General features: G+C 41.7%; 1 pseudogene; it reads right to left on the bottom strand.

Annotated features, from left to right (window-relative positions):
• The window catches only part of LOC137562128 (zinc finger protein 585A-like), a 92,036-nt pseudogene that overhangs the window by 40,748 nt on the left and 30,083 nt on the right, over window positions 1-21,205 (bottom strand).

Below are 21,205 nucleotides of genomic sequence, written 5' to 3'. Positions count from 1 at the left end.
TATTACCACAGCATCATGCGTCAACCCCCAAATCTCACATGTGAATTAATATTCTCTACTTATCAAACTAAATCCTGTGATGTTAGAACAAAATGTTCATTGAAACACAGTCTACAGGCTGACAGCCACTCGCTTATGTATCTTCTGATGCCTCCACAGATCTGACTGGTGTGAGAAGCTCTTGTTACACTCTGAGCAACTAAATGGCTTTTCTCCTGTGTGAGTTCTCTGATGCTGAGTAAGATATGCCTTTTTTGAAAAACATTTATCACATTCTGTACAATTAAATGGCTTTTCTCCTGTGTGAGTTCTCTGATGCACAGTAAGACATCCCTTAAGTGAAAAACATTTATCACATTCTGTACATTTAAATGGCTTCACTCCAGTGTGAATTCTTTGGTGTGAATTGAGAGATGATTTTGTAGCAAAACATTTCTGACATTCAGAGCACGAAAAAGTCTTCTCTCCAGTATGATTTCTTTCATGGCTTATAAGGGCTGTCTTGTCAGTGAAAGATTTGTCACATTCAGAGCAGGAAAAAGGCTTCTCTCCAGTATGAATCCTCTGATGCCTTATAAAGGATGATTTGACAGTGAAAGATTTGACACATTCTGAACACGAAAAAGGCTTCTCTCCAGTATGAATCCTCTGATGCCTTAAAAAGGATGATTTGTCAGTGAAAGATTTGACACATTCTGAACACGAAAAAGGCTTCTCTCCAGTATGAATCCTCAGATGGGTTGTAAGAAATGATTTCTTAGAGAAAGATTTGTCACATTCTGAGCAGGAAAGAGTCTTCTCTCCAGTATGAATCCTCTGATGATTTATAAGGGTTGACTTCTCAGTGAAAGAATTGGCACATTCTGAGCAGGAAAAAGGTTTCTCTCCAGTATGAATCCTCTGATGGTTTATAAGGTTTGACTTCTTAGAGAAAGATTTGTCACATTCTGAGCAGGAAAAAGGCTTCTCTCCTGTATGAATCCACTGATGACTAATAAGGGATGACTTCTCAGTGAAAGATTTGTCACATTCTGAGCACGAAAAAGGCTTCTCTCCAGTTAAATCCTCTGATGGTTTGTAAGTTTTGATTTCTCAGAGAAAGATTTGTCACATTCTGAGCAGGAAAAAGGCTTCTCTCCAGTATGAAGCCTCTGATGAAGCCTGAGGTATTCCTTGCGGCTGAAAGATTTTTGACACAGAACAGGAAAATGGCTTCTCTCTGGTGTGGATCCTCTGGTGTGCTTTAAGGTTTGACTTTTTAGTGAAATGTTTTTCACACTCTGAACAGAAAAATGGCCTCTCCCCGGTGTGACTCCTCTGGTGTTTAATAAGCTCTGACTGATAAGTGAAGCTTTTCTCACACTCTGAGCACTGATGCGGCTTGTCTCCTCTGTGACTCATCATGTCCTGGAGGTACTTTTTGCTCCTGCAATTGAAGATATTATATATTATTGTTACTATGTTCCCAGAAGCTTTGACAGCAAATCAAACAAAAAATAAGTATGCCATAAAATTATACTTCATTTAATCACTTTTAGTGTATAATCACTTTTAGGACACTTGTAATTAACACATAATAATCCATAATGCTGCTTACCATCTTACCAGATCGTCATTTACAAGAATTACACAAAAAATTGTACTCTAAAAAATTGCAATTTGAATAATTTGCTCCAAATAAATTCACCTATTGCACCTGCTGATATTGTAATCAGAACACATACAGGTGGGGTGATGTGGGAACACCCTGGAGGGAAACAAAAACACAAAGACAATAGGAGCTCTGATGGTGTAGTACGTCACAGTTGTTAGTGAGTTAGTAGAGTATAAAATGGTACTCACAAAGTAAGGTTGCATATGTGCAACCGACCACTGTAGGCAGGTGAAGATGCAAAAACCTGACTCCACTCGGGTGTCCAGGTAAACTGGATGTGGTCGCTCTCCTGATACAAAATGTTCTAGATGGTGGTCAGGGTGGTGTACCAACCCCAATCAAGTAGACTACTCCTCCCGTAGGGGGTGTGCAATAAAAAGGGCAAAAGAGGCGCCCAAAATGTGATAAATCTAGAGATGAGCGTAATGACCTAATTACGATTTTGCGAAATTTCGCGTAATTAGTGTAATTACGATTATGGCCGTAAGTACATAATCGTAATGAAGAAGGATTTCGCGAAATTTCGCGTAAGCGTAATTTTCGCATACTTTTCGCATTACAGTCATATCATGCCGTAATTTCGCATTAAACGCTACCGTAATTTCGCGTTAAACCGTAACGCTCCGTATAATATAAAAAAGCCGCCGACTTTAAGGGTTAATAGCAAAGCCCCCTTAAATGCTAAGAGCCTCAAATTTGGAGAATATATTAAGGAGATCAGGAGGAATAAGAGGAAAACATTTTTTTTCAAAAAGACCTTATAGTTTTTGAGAAAATCGATGTTAAAGTTTCAAAGGAAAAATGTAAACATTTAAAAACCCGCCGACTTTAACGGTTAATAGCAAAGCCTGCTTAAAGTTTAGGAACACCAAATTCCCAGGGTATATTAAGGGGATCAGTGGGAATAAGAGGAAAATTTTTTTTTTCAAAAAGACCTTATAGTTTTTGAGAAAATCGATTTTTAAGTTTCAAGGGCGAAAATGTCTTTTAAATGCGGAAAATGTCAGTTTTTTTTGCACAGGTAACAATAGTGTATTATTTTCATAGATTCCCCCAAGTGGGAAGAGTTTTACTTACTTCGTTCTGAGTGTGGGAAATATAAAAAAAACGACGTGGGGTCCCCCCTCCCAGACCTCTTTAACCCCTTGTCCCCCATGCAGGCTGGGATAGCCAGAATGCGGAGCACCGGCCGCGTGGGGCTCCGCACCCTGACTATACCAGCCCGCATGGTCCATGGATTGGGGGGTCTCGGAAGGGGAAGGGCAGCCAAGCTTTCCCCTCCCCCTCCGAGCCCTTGTCCAATCCAAGGACAAGGGGCTCTTCTCCACCTCCGATGGGCGGTGGAGGTGGAGGCCGCGATTTCCTGGGTGGGGGGGTTCATGGTGGAATCTGGGAGTCCCCTTTAAAAAGGGGTCCCCCAGATGCCCACCCCCCTCCCAGGAGAAATGAGTATAGAGGTACTTGTAGTACCCCTTACCCATTTCCTTTAAGAGTTAAAAGTAAATAAACACACAAACACATAGAAAAAGTATTTTAATTGAACAAAAAACATAACCACGAAAAAAGTCCTTTATTATTCTTAATTAACCATTAATACTTACCTGTCCCTTTAAATAAATGATCCCACGCAATATCCTCGGAAATGTTCTATCAGTTACAATGTAACAAAGTTATTATGTAACAACTTTGTTACATTGTAACTACGCCGCACCCGACGCCACTCGCCGCTCAGCCGCCGCATACGCGTCCGTGCAGGACGCTAAGTCCCCGCAGCTCCCGCTGTCCACCCCGCCCACATCTGTCACCCACATGTCACCCACATGTGGGTGACATGTGGGTGACATGTGGGAGAGGCGGGGAGGGCAGCGGAGCCGGCGGGGACTTAGCGTCCTGCACGGACCCGACAGAGCTCTGAGCTATATAGCTCAGAGCTCTGAGGAGCATCTTTGTATTTGGGCTCCAAGGAGCCCCATTGGTCCTTAGCAATGGAGCCCCATTGGTCCTTTAAATAAATGATCACACGCAATATCCTCGGAAATGTTCTATCAGTTACAATGTAACAAAGTTATTACAATATAACAACTTTGTTACATTGTAACTACGCCGCACCCCACGTCACTCACCGCCGCCGCCGCCACCGCGTCTGCGCTGCAGGACCCGACAGAGCTCTGAGCTATAGCTCAGAGCTCTCGAAAGCATCTTTGTATTTGGGCTCCAAGGAGCCCCATTGGTCCTTAGCAGACCAATGGGGTTCCTTCTGATTTGAAGGAACCCCATTGGTCTGCTAAGGACCAATGGGGCTCCTTGGAGCCCAAATACAAAGATGCTTTCGAGAGCTCTGAGCTATAGCTCAGAGCTCTGTCGGGTCCTGCAGCGCAGACGCGGTGGCGGCGGCGGCGGTGAGTGACGTGGGGTGCGGCGTAGTTACAATGTAACAAAGTTGTTATATTGTAATAACTTTGTTACATTGTAACTGATAGAACATTTCCGAGGATATTGCGTGTGATCATTTATTTAAAGGGACAGGTAAGTATTAATGGTTAATTAAGAATATTAAAGGACTTTTTTCGTGGTTATGTTTTTTGTTCAATTAAAATACTTTTTCTATGTGTTTGTGTGTTTATTTACTTTTAACTCTTAAAGGAAATGGGTAAGGGGTACTACAAGTACCTCTATACTCATTTCTCCTGGGAGGGGGGTGGGCATCTGGGGGACCCCTTTTTAAAGGGGACTCCCAGATTCCACCATGAACCCCCCACCCAGGAAATCGCGGCCTCCACCTCCACCGCCCATCGGAGGTGGAGAAGAGCCCCTTGTCCTTGGATTGGACAAGGGCTCGGAGGGGGTGGGGAAAACTTGGCTGCCCCTCCCCTTCCGAGACCCCCCAATCCATGGACCATGCGGGCTGGTATAGTCAGGGTGCGGAGCCCCACGCGGCCGGTGCTCCGCATTCTGGCTATCCCAGCCTGCATGGGGGACAAGGGGTTAAAGAGGTCTGGGAGGGGGGACCCCACGTCGTTTTTTTTTTTATATTTCCCACACTCAGAACGAAGTAATTAAAACTCTTCCCACTTGGGGGAATCTATGAAAATAATACACTATTGTTACCTGTGCAAAAAAAACTGACATTTTCCGCATTTAAAAGACATTTTTGCCCTTGAAACTTAAAAATCGATTTTCTCAAAAACTATAAGGTGTTTTTGAAAAAAAAAATTTTCCTCTTATTCCCACTGATCCCCTTAATATACCCTAGGAATTTGGTGTTCCTAAACTTTAAGCAGGCTTTGCTATTAACCGTTAAAGTCGGCAGGTTTTTAAATGTATACATTTTTACTTTGAAACTTTAACATCGATTTTCTCAAAAACTATAAGGTCTTTTTGAAAAAAAAATTTTTCCTCTTATTCCTCCTGATCTCCTTAATATATTCTCCAAATTTGAGGCTCTTAGCATTTAAGGGGGCTTTGCTATTAACCCTTAAAGTCAGCGGCTTTTTTATATTATACAGAGCGTTACGGTTTAACGCGAAATTACGGTAGCGTTTAATGCGAAATTACGGCATGAACGAAACGCGAAATTTCGCGTTGAAAATTACGCTTACGGTATTTTCAATTACGATTTTAAGGGCAATTTCGCTACGCTAATTTCGCATCGTAATCGCAAATTTCGCATGCGTAATTATAGTAATGCGAAATTACGAAAATTTCAGCTCAACTCTAGATAAATCTGCATTAATACTAGAGGCGCTTATAGCTCTGTCTTAAATACACTGTGGCACTGTATATGGTCTGAGGAAGTCGGCTGAGACCCACGAAATGTGTTGCCAAGTGCATATTAAAGTTTGTTACTTTTGTTACTATTACTCAAATTTGTCTTCCTTGAGGTAAGCCACCTGATATTTTTTTTTCATTTGAGCTGTTTTTAATTTTGTTTTATCACGTTTTGGGCGCCTCTTTTCCCCTTTGTACTGCATCCAGAAATACATTCATTTTAATTGTCCTAAGAAATCACAGCTGCTGCATGTAGACATTAGAGAGATGTTGCAAACATAGATTTTTCTGTTTGCAAACGGCGAATGCGAACTTCCACAAATGTTTGCGAACAAGCGAATCTGGCAAACCGCCATAGTTATCAATGGGCAGGCGAATTTTAAAACCTACAAAGACGGTTTCTGGCCACAAAAGTGATGAAAAAGTTGTTTCAAGGGGTCTAACGCCTGGACTGTGCCATGTCAGAGGGGGATCTATGCCAAAAGTCTCACCAAAAATTATGGAGTTGACGCAAAGTTGAATTTTAATCCCAAAAGGGCAGGAAACACATTATGCACAGTTTTGGGTGTCAGTGGGCTGTGGAGTGTCTCACACAGAGAAATGCAATAGTACAATCAGAATACAGTGAAATAATAATGCACTGGAGTGGTTCTGTGCCTGCAACTTAATGTAGCAAAAGCAGTAGTGTGCATGTAGCTCTGGGTGTCAGTGGGCTGTGGTGTGTCACACACACACAAAAACACAGGAGACTGATGTGCTTGCTCTCAAAAGGGCTGTATGGGATGCTTTCAAAGCAAGCGAGGAACAAGAACACAGGCCTAGCTAATGCTTTCCTACCTTTCAGCAGCAAGTCTGACCCTGCTCCCACTAACAGTCAGCAGCCAGCAGAGAATGAATCCAATATGGCCTCACAACTGCTTTTTCATAGGGGGATGGGGGGCCTAGGAGGGGGTGCTAGTTGATTGGCTGCCATGTGTCTGCTGATTGTGAGGTAAGGGGTCAAAGTTTAGCTCAATGGTAATGTATAGGGGGTGAATCAAACAAGCCAAATGTTCGACACAAAGTCGAACAGTGTATGTTCACAGAATACTGCTCGCCAGTGAACAGATCAGGCCATCTCTACTAGACATCTCTTAATGTCCTCATCACTTAAAGGATAGCAGAGCCGAGCTGGTACAGAAAAATGTACCAGCTATATGTGAGTGTGGGGAGGTGTGCAGATGCTTACAGCATCTCCCATGTGACAGCGGACCCCCTCTAATTAACCTGTCTAGGACCACCTAACGCCAATGGGCGTGACCAAGGCAGTAGCCCCAGGAATTGGTGTCAAGTCCTGGGGCGGGGATTTGCAGGAGATTGGGTGCCGATGTGTGAGTGTCTCCGCATGGATGATGGAGTTCCGCTCCGCCATCAGTCTCCCAGCTGCGAAACCACCATCTATTTACACTGTACACTGCTGCGATCTACAGCAGCGCTGTACTGGGGACAGCCGTGTGACACGGCTGTCCCTTCTGGGAGGCAGGAGAGCTATCGCTCTCATATGCTGAAGCCTATGACAGCCCATCACTGTCATAGGCTGGCTAGGGGTTGGAGGGAAGGAGGGTTAAGAAAAATAAGACAAAAATATGTTTATTTAATAAAAAAGAATAAATACTTACAAAAAAAATAAATAAACATTGAGGGAGCGATCAGACCCCATCAGCAGAAAGCTCTGTTGATGGGGAGAAAAGGGGGGAGGGATCACTTGCATGCTGGGTTGTACGGCCATGCAGTGAGCCCTTAAAGCTGCAGTGGCCTAATTAGGGAAAAATAGCCTGGTCATTTGGGGGGTTTAAGCCCAGGGTCCTCAAGTGGTTAAGCATTGTTAATAGTGACATTCAAATGACAAATGCTAAGCTGTTATCACAATATTGTTAACAATATACATAACAACAGCAAGAACAGCACCAACATTTACACTTTATGCCTCTTTTACACATACACAACTGCACTCTCCAGCTGCCAGAATAGTGTGCCATGAGTTATGTTGACATCTTGGTATAGGTCCTTGCCAGGGAGGGCTTTAGTTTTTACTGGCTCATGCCACTATTCCTCACACCATTTACCCTCAGATGACTCTGAGTACTATGCCCTCTGGCCACTCATTGTCAGCTCTCCCCTTCTCTATTATCCCTTGCCAGTCAGTATTTAGTTCTTATTTGACTACTGCCATTTAACATTTTAGATTGTTATACCTCTCTTTTAAAATGTTACATTATCTACGTTCTTTTTAACTGACCTATATATTGCCTCATGACTGGTTACTAAAGTCTGCTAAACTGTATATCCCTTTTATTATTCCTAATTGACTTAGCAAATTCTCTTTTGCATGTGGGATTTATTCAGACTCTTTATGTACAATAATACTGTTTATACTTTATTTTTCAAGCAAAAATACAAAGTTGAAGTAAAGAGCAACTGTTGTCAAGAAGTTAAATCTTTCCAGCACATACAAAAAAGTATATCCGAGCCCCAATCCTAGTTTTAATGTTCTCCTTATAACACGTGCACTTTTGTACAGTATAAAACTCACACATGTGTCACTCAGTTATGAGAGCTACACTTACTGGTTTATGTAATAACAAACTTCTGAACATAATTCATCTTAAAAATTGATACTTAGCCTTAATGTTCTCCCTCTAACAGGTACACTTTTGTATAGTATAACATTTACATATGTGCTACCCAGTCATAAGAGTCATATTTACAAATAACTGGTTTCTGTAATGTCAAACTTATTAACATAATTTATCTTAAAAATAGAAACTAAAGAAAGCAAAATAATACAATGCAATCCTAAATACAATGTGTTTAGACTAACATTGCAGCTCAGTAATCAGAATGGTCATAGTTACCTGGTAGAATGTAGTATTGGGGCTTCTTATTCCTGGGAAGTCTCTGGTATTCTGCTACCTGATTTAAACCTGACCCATTTTATATTCGCTTTCCCTCCATTCACTAGCATGAGGTGGTTTACCATTGGCTGAAAAGGGTTTATTGTGATCAACAAAAGGGGTGTTTTCAGTAGGATTAAAGAAGAGTTTTAAGACCTCTTTATTTTAACTCAACCCCACCCAGCAAGGTGATAACTTCATTAACATTTCACAATAGTAACAAAGTTAAAGGTGCTGATCAATGCTGCATTAACATTACAACGGATGTAACCACAGCACAGAGGTCAGTAGAGGATGGGCAGTATCAGTGTTCTATGCATACACAATAATATAATCAGTACCTAATTCACAAATTTGGAAAACACTCTCCCCAAAATTTATTCTTTTATTTTTTCTATCATTTTGTTTTTTGCTCTGACACTAAAATATACAGTATTTAATAGCTGAATATATTAAATATTTGTATACCACAGCACACAATTCTCCTTCCTACTTTGGAACCATGTTAGCTGTGCTATCCAGTGACCTCCTCTCATTAGGTTTATTTAATATTTTCTATGTAGCTAAACTTTTTTATATATTTATTACAACTTTTAAAATTAAATGAGAAAATAAAAAAATATACTCTTCACTCATTTTATTCAACTTAATTTTAGAGAGCAGGTCTGCTGATGTCACAATAATTCACTCTAACCAGACTGACTTGGACGCAGTATTAGTGATAATAAAATGCTATTTGTAGTGCCTGAATAATCCATGCAGGCAATCCTCTAGGTTGATGTTATTCTTGCGTTTGAGTCTGTTTTATTCTATACAAGTTTGAAAAAAAAACACATTATTATAAAGACTACTGGTCAGCTTACTTTAAAATAAATCAAGAAATTGCATTTATTTAAAATGTATTTAAAATTCTAAAATATGATTAACTGTAACCTTTTTTTGCAGGATCATTTAGTACAATATTCTTATCATAACTGTACTAAATGATATAATATACCGGTAATATAATAGTACAATATTCTTTATTGGGAAGAAAATTTTTTAAAAGTCTGTCTTAGTATGCTTAAAAAGATAAACTATAAAAATGTAATCTGTGCTTATTGATGGTTTATTTATGCTCACCTCTGTTTTATAAAAAAATAATATTGCCTTATAATGATGTTCATAGTGCTAAAGATTGTGGAATCACAGACAGGTCCTCTTGAATTATGGTTATTATGGTTTGCATAGAAGAATTGTGGCCTGCTCTTCAAGCTGAAAAGTATTGTCTTTGTCACTTAAATGGAAATTCATTGCAGTAAAAGTATTTACAGGTTGGCTTCATATTTTGAGGCCAACTATTGTTTCAACTTAATTGCTTTGCTTCTGTGTGTTGATAAAAGAAACAATGCTCAAATAGTTCCAGGTTATCCTTCTGATCCTCTGCCTCTAATGCTGGGAATACACGGCTCAATTTTCCGCTCAATTCTCCCGCTCAATCGTTTCACCGCTCGATTTCTGCGGGCGATTCTCTTATCTTCCGCTCATTTTTCTTATTTTTTTCATTGTCCTCTATGCAGAAATGATCAGGTGGGAGATTGGAGGTGTCAGAAATTATCTATCGAGCCATTGAAATGGCTCATAATCTAACCGTGTATTCTCAGCATAATACTTTAAGCCCTAGACACTGAATAAGCATATGCAGAACAGGTGTTTCTGACATACTTGTCTGACAAGATTAGTTGCATGCTTGTTTCTGGTGTAATAGACACTGCTCCAGCCAACTAGAACAGCAGTGCTGCCAGGCAACTGGTATTGTTTAAATGGAAATAAATATGACAGCCTCCATATTCTTCACACTTCAGTTGCCCTTTAACCACCTTAGCGGTATGGACGAGCTCAGCTCGTCCATTACCGCCAGAGGGTGCCGCTCAGGCCCTGCTGGGCCGATTTTGTTGAAATAAAAAGCAGCACACGCAGCCGGCACTTTGCCAGCCGCGTGTGCTGCCTGATCGCCGCCGCTCTGCGGCGATACGCCGCGAGCAGCGGCGAAAGAGGGTCCCCCCAGCCACCTGAGCCCTGCGCAGCCGGAACAAATAGTTCCGGCCAGCGCTAAGGGCTGGATCGGAGGCGGCTGACGTCAGGACGTCGGCTGACGTCCATGACGTCACTCCGCTCGTCGCCATGGCGATGAAGTAAGCAAAACACGGAAGGCCGCCTCCGGAGCGCCCTCTAGTGGGCTTTCATGCAGCCAACTTTCAGTTGGCTGCATGAAATAGTTTTTTTTTAATTTAAAAAAAACCCTCCCGCAGCCGCCCTGGCGATCTTAATAGAACGCCAGGGTGGTTAATTGCTTTGTTTCTGTGTATTGATAAAACAAGCAACACTCAAATGGATCTAGCAGAAACTGGCAGGTAGGAGTATGAAAGTTTGATACCAGACAATGAATTATTCGAGATATTGAAAGTAAGCAAGAAACACTCTTCCCATGTGCAGCTAATTGCTCATGTAGAAAGATTTTCTGAAGGGTTCCTTAAAGTTACACAGAAGCAAAAAAAAAAAAAAAACTCATGATATAATGAATTGGGTGTAATATGGATAAAAATAGAACATTGGTAGCAAAGAAAATAGTGTCATATTTTTATTTTCAGGTATATAGTTTTTTTATAAAATTGCATCAATCTCTAATAATTGCAGTTTCCACAATACACTCAGCATTTTCAATTATTTCACAGAGCAGGCTAGTGACTCATTGAAATTTTCTCTGCAGAAAAACCATAAAGAGGAAACAAAGAGAGCCAGTTGAGATAAGAGCTTCAAAATACAGGGCTGTCCATGACTCTATAAAGTCACAGAGCTCAAAGAAGCTCTTTTGCATAGAAAACAACTTAATTTTATTAACTCTTCCTGTACTGGAAACAATATGAGACTCATATTTGTGCCAAAAATATTGTATTTCTTAGCAGTACTACACATACAAATCATTATATCATAAGTTTAATTTCACTGCAGATTCCCTTTAAACAAAGTGCAGAGAGTATTGCAGTCAAGGTTTCACTAAAGAATAGTGTGTGCCTTATGTACATTTTTGAAAATTCTAAAAGTAGAAAACATTTGTTAAACTTAGAATGCAAAATGCCTTGTGCAACACTGATCTCTGTTTATGGCAATTATATTTTTTATTTGTTTATCACCAAAAGTGACATTTCCATTTAATTAAAAGTGCCTTAGGTTTTCAAAAGGTACTCATTTTCAGATGTTACTATGGATAAACCAAAACTATATCACATATTGACCAACAAACACACTTAAACTCACCTTTCTAATATGTTTTTATCAACACCCCCCCCCCCCCCCCCCCCCCATGCTTACAAAACAGCTCAGACCTATGTAGAAATTGGGGTCCAAGACACCTTCAAAGGTATCTTGCAATATCTGGCTCCAAAATGTCTGCAGCAGAGCCAATTAGAGACATGACTATATTCTGTCAAAATAACTGATAAATATGTCAGCACAATCTAAATATTAAAAATAAAAACATTAACATTATAAAATTATGTGGCAAGTAAATTGCTGTAATTAATAGAAAGTCATACCTATACAGAGTACACAAGAATTTACTGATAATATTTAAGATTAAAATACTGTCAAAGCAAACATGACCCCCAACAAGAGAGGCAGGGGTCACAGAGAAACCACAAGTTTTCGCCATATACCAAAAATGCATGTGGAAACAATTGTAATGACAGTCTAGGATGCTGCTGTGTTTTCCTTAGGTATATGCAGTATTGCATAGCGTTCAAAAAAAGATACAACCTGCCCATTGAAGTCTATGGCAGTTCGCCCGGTTCGCCAGTTCACAAACTTTTTGGGAAAATTCAAGTTTGTGAACCAAAATTTTTATGACATCACTAGTGATCACTCCCCGAAGGAGAGAGCTTTACAACATCACACACAAAAACTACATTTCTGAGAATCCATTCAGAAACAAAGGTTTCCCCAGCACGTAATGAATGTTTATCTTATGCTGGGCATACACGGCATACTATCTAGCAGATAGTGCGCCGGTATCGAGCCAGCGGCTTGATGCCGGCACGTCACCGCTCTTCCGCGCATGCACGCGGATCAATTCCCGCTCGCCCCCGTGGGCACTTTCTTCTCAACACTTATCAGCGCTTCGTTTTTGCCTATTGTACGCCCGCGGGGATTGAGCTGTGAATCGATCCACGTGGTGATCGGACATGTCGTAAATTATCAATTGAGCCATCAGCGGCTCGATTGATAAGAAAATATACTGCCGTGTATGCCTAGCATAACATATATCATTGATAAGAAAGTACACTGCCGTGTATGTCTGGCATAACATATATGCTTCACCTGAGCTAGTTCAGAGAAACAACACCTGCATATAAAACCAAATTAAATCCTACTAATTTAGGCTACTTTCCCACCAAGACGTTATGTTTTAGGGGACGTTATGGTCGCATAACGTGCCCCTAACGCAATGCATGGTGTTGAAGTTGGACATCAGATTGAGCTGCGTTATGCAGCTCTCAAAGCAGCCGATCCAGGATACTGATAGGAAGTCCGGATCTTTGAACCAAATCATTTGAATAATTTTACTAGGGAAGCAGACTGCGTGAAATGACTAGCAGGACAGGACTTTTCCTGCACTGTACATTCTGTATGTTCCTGTTTCTTCCAGACAGACATGTGAACCGAATCTTTCATTGTGATGATCTGGATGATTAGACTCACAAAAAAGATCTGGATCAAATGAGCGATTCGTTCATGATTCGGACAACACTTCAGTCTCACCACAAGTCTCCACAGTGCAGTGGATATTAATTAGCCATGTGGCTGGCCGCGGAGGAGGAGGGGAGACCTCCTCCTCCAACATTACTGAGCATGTGCAAACAGTCTAATGCTGCTTAGCCCAGTATAACGTACAGCATGCAGCACTTTGTTTAAACGTGCTGCATTATTATGTAATGCAATGTGTGCACTGTGAACAGCACATTGATTTTACAGTGCTGTGAGTTAAGCTGCGTTACTGGCTGCTGTAACTGTGAAACCAGCCTTAAGTCTGACCCATCTTATATTAATGTCTCCTCCATTCACTAGCATGAGGTTATTTTCCATGATTAAAAAGGGTGTACTGTTAACAACAAAAGGTGTGTTTACAGAAGTATTAAAGTTTCCAAACTTCTTTATCTAAACTAACCCACACCCAGCAAGGTGATAACTTCATTACCATCCCACAATATGAACAAAAGGCAAATTGAAGAAGCTGATTAACCACTTGAGGACCACAGTCTTTCTAAACCTTAAGGACCAGGCACTTTTTTTCCATTCAGACCACTGCAGCTTTCACGGTTTATTGCTCGCTCATACAACCTACCACCTAAATGAATTTTGGCTCCTTTTCTTGTCACTAATAAAGCTTTCTTTTGCTGCTATTTGATTGCTCCTGCGATTTTTACTTTTTATTATATTCATCAAAAAAGACATGAATTTTGGCAAAAAAATGATTTTTTTAACTTTCTGTGCTGACAGTTTTCAAATAAAGTAAAATTTCTGTATACATGCAGCGCGAAAAATGTGCACAAACATGTTTTTGATTAAAAAAAAACCCATTCAGTGTATATTTATTGGTTTGGGTAAAAGTTATAGCGTTTACAAACTATGGTGCAAAAAGTGAATTTTCCCATTTTCAAGCATCTATGACTTTTCTGACCCCCTGTCATGTTTCATGAGGGGCTAGAATTCCAGGATAGTATAAATACCCCCCAAATGACCCCATTTTGGAAAGAAGACATCCCAAAGTATTCACTGAGAGGCATAGTGAGTTCATAGAAGATATTATTTTTTGTCACAAGTAAGCGGAAAATGACACTTAATGACAAAAAAAAAAAAAAAGTTTCCATTTCTGCTAACTTGCGACAAAAAAAAAAATGAAATCTGCCACGGACTCACCATGCCCCTCTCTGAATACCTTGAAGTGTCTACTTTCCAAAATGGGGTCATTTGTGGGGTGTGTTTACTGTCCTGACATTTTGGGGGGTGCTAAATTGTAAGCACCCCTGTAAAGCCTAAAGGTGCTCATTGGACTTTGGACCCCTTAGCGCAGTTAGGGTGCAAAAAAGTGCCACACATGTGGTATTGCCATACTCAGTAGAAGTACTATAATGTGTTTTGGGGTGTATTTTTACACATACCCATGCTGGGTGGGAGAAATACCTCTGTAAATGACAATCTTTTGATTTTTTTACACACAATTGTCCATTTACAGAGTTATTTCTCCCACCCAGCATGGGTATGTGTAAAAATACACCCCAAAACACATTGTACTACTTCTCCCGAGTACGGCGATACCACATGTGTGGCACTTTTTTGCACCCTAACTGCGCTAAAGGGCCCAAAGTCCAATGAGTACCTTTAGGATTTCACAGGTCATTTTGCGGAATTTGATTTCCAGACTACTCCTCACGGTTTAGGGCTCCTAAAATGCCAGGGCAGTATAGGAACCCCACAAATGACCCCATTTTAGAAAGAAGACACCCCAAGGTATTCTGTTAGGAGTATGGTAAGTTCATAGAAGATTTTATTTTTTGTCAAAAATTAGCAGAAAATTGATTTTTATTGTTTTTTCACAAAGTGTCATTTTCCACTAACTTGTGACAAAAAATAAAATCTTCTATGAACTCGCCATACACCTAACGGAATACCTTGGGGTGTCTTCTTTCTAAAATGGGGTCATTTGTGGGGTTCCTATACTGCCCTGGCATTTTAGGGGCCCTAAACCGTGAGGAGTAGTCTGGAAATCAAATTCCGCAAAATGACCTGTGAAATCCTAAAGGTACTCATTGGACTTTGGGCCCTTTAGCGCAGTTAGGGTGCAAAAAAGTGCCACACATGTGGTATTGCCGTACTCGGGAGAAGTAGTAAAATGTGTTTTGGGGTGTATTTTTACACATACCCATGCTGGGTGGGAGAAATAACTCTGTAAATGGACAATTGTGTGTAAAAAAATCAAAAGAGTGTCATTTACAGAGGTATTTCTCCCACCCAGCATGGGTATGTGTAAAAATACACCACAAAACACATTGTACTACTTCTCCCGAGTACGGCGATACCACATGTGTGGCACTTTTTTGCACCCTAACTGCGCTAAAGGGCCCAAAGTCCAATGAGTACCTTTAGGATTTCACAGGTCATTTTGCGGAATTTGATTTCCAGACTACTCCTCACGGTTTAGGGCCCCTAAAATGCCAGGGCAGTATAGGAACCCCACAAATGACCCCATTTTAGAAAGAAGACACCCCAAGGTATTCCGTTAGGTGTATGGCGAGTTCATAGAAGATTTTATTTTTTGTCACAAGTTAGTGGAAAATGACACTTTGTGAAAAAAACAATAAAAATCAATTTTCCGCTAACTTTTGACAAAAAATAAAATCTTCTATGAACTTACAATACTCCTAACGGAATACCTTGGGGTGTCTTCTTTCTAAAATGGGGTCATTTGTGGGGTTCCTATACTGCCCTGGCATTTTAGGGGCCCTAAACCGTGAGGAGTAGTCTGGAAATCAAATTCCGCAAAATGACCTGTGAAATCCTAAAGGTACTCATTGGACTTTGGGCCCTTTAGCGCAGTTAGGGTGCAAAAAAGTGCCACACATGTGGTATCGCCGTACTCGGGAGAAGTAGTACAATGTGTTTTGGGGTGTATTTTTACACATACCCATGCTGGGTGGGAGAAATAACTCTGTAAATGGACAATTGTGTGTAAAAAAATCAAAAGATTGTCATTTACAGAGGTATTTCTCCCACCCAGCATGGGTATGTGTAAAAATACACCCCAAAACACATTGTACTACTTCTCCCGAGTACGGCGATACCACATGTGTGGCACTTTTTTGCACCCTAACTGCGCTAAAGGGCCCAAAGTCCAATGAGTACATTTAGGATTTCACAGGTCATTTTGCGGAATTTGATTTCCAGACTACTCCTCACGGTTTAGGGCCCCTAAAATGCCAGGGCAGTATAGGAACCCCACAAATGACCCCATTTTAGAAAGAAGACACCCCAAGGTATTCCGTTAGGAGTATGGTGAGTTCATAGAAGATTTTATTTTTTGTCACAAGTTAGTGGAAAATGACACTTTGTGAAAAAAACAATAAAAATCAATTTTCCGCTAACTTTTGACAAAAAATAAAATCTTCTATGAACTTACCATACTCCTAACGGAATACCTTGGGGTGTCTTCTTTCTAAAATGGGGTCATTTGTGGGGTTCCTATACTGCCCTGGCATTTTAGGGGCCCTAAACCGTGAGGAGTAGTCTGGAAATCAAATTCCGCAAAATGACCTGTGAAATCCTAAAGGTACTCATTGGACTTTGGGCCCTTTAGCGCAGTTAGGGTGCAAAAAAGTGCCACACATGTGGTATCGCCGTACTCGGGAGAAGTAGTACAATGTGTTTTGGGGTGTATTTTTACACATACCCATGCTGGGTGGGAGAAATACCTCTGTAAATGACAATCTTTTGATTTTTTTACACACAATTGTCCATTTACAGAGTTATTTCTCCCACCCAGCATGGGTATGTGTAAAAATACACCCCAAAACACATTTTACTACTTCTCCCGAGTACGGCAATACCACATGTGTGGCACTTTTTTGCACCCTAACTGCGCTAAAGGGCCCAAAGTCCAATGAGTACCTTTAGGATTTCACAGGTCATTTTGCGGAATTTGATTTCCAGACTACTCCTCACGGTTTAGGGCCCCTAAAATGCCAGGGCAGTATAGGAACCCCACAAATGACCCCATTTTAGAAAGAAGACACCCCAAGGTATTCCGTTAGGAGTATGGTGAGTTCATAGAAGATTTTATTTTTTGTCACAAGTTAGTGGAAAATGACACTTTGTGAAAAAAACAATAAAAATCAATTTTCCGCTAACTTTTGACAAAAAATAAAATCTTCTATGAACTTACCATACTCCTAACGGAATACCTTGGGGTGTCTTCTTTCTAAAATGGGGTCATTTGTGGGGTTCCTATACTGCCCTGGCATTTTAGGGGCCCTAAACCGTGAGGAGTAGTCTGGAAATCAAATTCCGCAAAATGACCTGTGAAATCCTAAAGGTACTCATTGGACTTTGGGCCCTTTAGCGCAGTTAGGGTGCAAAAAAGTGCCACACATGTGGTATCGCCGTACTCGGGAGAAGTAGTACAATGTGTTTTGGGGTGTATTTTTACACATACCCATGCTGGGTGGGAGAAATAACTCTGTAAATGGACAATTGTGTGTAAAAAAATCAAAAGATTGTCATTTACAGAGGTATTTCTCCCACCCAGCATGGGTATGTGTAAAAATACACCACAAAACACATTGTACTACTTCTCCCGAGTACGGCGATACCACATGTGTGGCACTTTTTTGCACCCTAACGGCGCTAAGGGGCCCAGAGTCCAATGAGTACCTTTAGGCTTTACAGGGGTGCTCAAAATTTAGCACCCCGCCCACTTGCCAGGACAGTTAACAAACCCCACAAATGACCCCATTTTGGAAAGAATACACGCTAAGGTATTCCATGAGGGCCATGGTGAGTTCATAGAAAATGTTATTTTTTGTCACAAGTTAGCGGAAAATGACATTTTGTGAAAAAACAAAAAAACCCCACAAAACCACAATTTCTGCTAACTTGTGACAAAAAATAAAACATTCTATGAACTTACCATGCACCTCACGGAATACTTTTGGGTGTCCTCTTTCCAAAATGGCATCATTCGTGGGGTCTGTCCTGGCATTTTAGGGTCTCTGCAATCATTACATGTATGGCCAGTATTAGGAGTTTCTGCTATACTCCTTATATTGGGCATAAGGGTAATGCACTGTGGGCTGAAAGGAAAAATTAACGTCAAACAATCAATCAATGTGGATGAAAAAATATCTGCCAAAAAATTTTGGAGAAAAAAAAAAAAAAAAAAAGAGGAAGGCGTCTGCCAGGACATAGGAGCTGCCGCCCCAAAAATCCAAACCCACCAGCTCGTATGCCCTGGCAAACCTGATTTATCCATTCACACCGATCGATGTGGATGAACAAATCATTGCCAGAGTTCTTTTTTGATACAAAGTGTTTGCCAAAGCATATGAATCCCCAACACCACTCCTCGGCCCATATGCCTCGGCAAACGTATCTTTTTGACTGCGGAGGAGAAATCTCGTCCTGCAGCGCTGCATGCACCGACTTATGTGTAAGCTGACAGACGCGCATTGTTCTGTCAGGATGCACCATCAGTGCTGCAGCTGATTGGTCGGTCTGGATAGAAAAAAGAGAGAAGAAAAAAGACAAAACAATACAAAAAGAAGGAGAAGGCGTCTGCCAGGACATAGGAGCTGCCGCCCCAAAAATCCAAACCCACTAGCTCGTATGCCCTGGCAAACCTGATTTATCCATTCACACCGATCGATGTGGATGAACAAATCATTGCCAGAGTTCTTTTTTGATACAAAGTGTTTGCCAAAGCATATGAATCCCCAACACCACTCCTCGGCCCATATGCCTCGGCAAACGTATCTTTTTGACTGCGGAGGAGAAATCTCGTCCTGCAGCGCTGCATGCACCGACTTATGTGTAAGCTGACAGACGCGCATTGTTCTGTCAGGATGCACCATCAGTGCTGCAGCTGATTGGTCGGTCTGGATAGAAAAAAGAGAGAAGAAAAAAGACAAAACAATACAAAAAGGAGGAGAAGGCGTCTGCCAGGACATAGGAGCTGCCGCCCCAAAAATCCAAACCCACCAGCTCGTATGCCCTGGCAAACCTGATTTATCCATTCACACCGATCGATGTGGATGAACAAATCATTGCCAGAGTTCTTTTTTGATACAAAGTGTTTGCCAAAGCATATGAATCCCCAACACCACTCCTCGGCCCATATGCCTCGGCAAACGTATCTTTTTGACTGCGGAGGAGAAATCTCGTCCTGCAGCGCTGCATGCACCGACTTATGTGTAAGCTGACAGACGCGCAATGTTCTGTCAGGATGCACCATCAGTGCTGCAGCTGGTTAGTCGTTCGCTCGGTCCACCTGGAAGGTTATTGGATGGAAAAAGGAAAAAAAATACAAAAAAAAACAAAAAACAGGCAAGCAGCAAAGCAATTACTTCATTAACATTAATAAACTGAACTTTTTTAATAAAAACCTTAACATTGCAAACTAAACATTAGCTTCTTTGCTTACCTGTTTTTTGTTTTTTTTTGTTTTTTTTAACTTACCTCCCGAGGACAAACCTCTCCTCCCCCATGGGACAATGTGCGAAGTGCAAATCGCACAGAGTTGTGGCGAAGTACATTACGCATTTTGTCCCAAGTGAAAGGAGAGGTTTCTGGCAGCCCTGTGTATTACGCTCTCTCAAAACCAGATGTTTGGTTTCACACTGCATATTGACATATCCGGTGGGTCGAGCCCGCCGCACCGTATCGTCCAAAACAGACCTTCAGGGAATACCACAAGAGTAGCATTCGGCCTAGTAATGAACTGCGTCACCATAGACTAACATGACTTCCGGGCCGATCGAAATTGCCACAGAAGCCACGCAGTAACGTAGGCATGCACTAGTGTTAAGTCAAGCACTTCCGGCGTAGGGGGGGACCGCAAAGTGTGACTTTCGCTAGGCATTTTGCCCTATCGCATCGCAGCAGTGTGAAATAGCACTGAGAGACCCTTGTGTGCCTACCGCTGTGTCTGTAGTTCCCTACTCTCTAATAGTGTACCTGCTCATGGTACCTCTCAAAACACTCCCCTAGGCATAGTCCAGGCTGGTCAGGGCAGCGGGGACAATAAACAGTGGTGTCACGCCTTGTTCCAGCCCTGCTGCAGACACGACAGCGTTTTCTTCGGATTCGGTGACCTGGGGTACTTGGAATCGGATAGGCGTAATGCCTTCCATGCAGCCTGCTAGTTGCATCTTGGGGTTGGGCCCGGGCACCTCCTGGATACAGGAGTTCCATAGTGATCTGTCTCTGAAATTGTAGAAACGATCCAGTTCTCCCAGCCTTACTGTAGAGAACAAAGCTGTTGTAAACTGCCAATTGAATTAAATAAAAGGACACTTTTTTATACCAGCGCCTTGTTTTGCGGGAAAGTAAATAGGGCGCTAACCTCTGGTCATTGAAGTCCACCCCTCCCATGTTGGTATTATACTCGTGGACGACAAGGGGTTTTTCAATGACCTCAGTTCGCCGTTGAATTTGGACTGTCGTGTCTGCGTGAATGGTGGACAGAAAGTAAACGTCCCTCTTGTCCTTCCATTTCACCGCGAGCAGGTCGTCAGCACTCAATGCGGCCCTCTGCCCCCGTTGAAGTTTGGTGGTAATGAGCCGTTGGGGGAAGCCCCGGCGACTATGCCGCACGGTGCCACAGCATCGGATTCCTTCTAACTTTAAGTGCTGATAGAGGGCCACACTTGAGTAGTAATTGTCCACATAAAGATGGTACCCCTTCTGGAACAAGGGTGACGCCAAGTCCCACACAACCTTTCCACTGCTCCCCAGGTAGTCAGGGCATCCGACCGGCTCCAATTTGGAGTCTTTTCCCTCATAGACTCTAAAATAAGATGTATAGCCTGTGGCCCTTTCACAGAGCTTATACAGTTTCACCCCATACCGGGCGCGCTTGCTTGGGATGTACTGTTTGATGCCAAGGCGCCCGGTAAAACGTATGAGGGACTCATCTACGCAGATTTGCTGTTCAGGGGTATAAGCATCTGCAAATTTTGATGACAGGTGGTCTATGAGGGGCCGCATTTTGTGGAGCCGGTCAAAAGCAGGGTGGTCACTTTCATGACAGGTTTCATCATCATTG

This window comes from Hyperolius riggenbachi, chromosome 3 (assembly GCF_040937935.1).
Source record: "Hyperolius riggenbachi isolate aHypRig1 chromosome 3, aHypRig1.pri, whole genome shotgun sequence".
Lineage (NCBI taxonomy): Eukaryota > Metazoa > Chordata > Amphibia > Anura > Hyperoliidae > Hyperolius > Hyperolius riggenbachi.
Note: the sequence above shows the minus strand (reverse complement) of the source record. Positions and strands in the feature narration are given on the sequence as shown.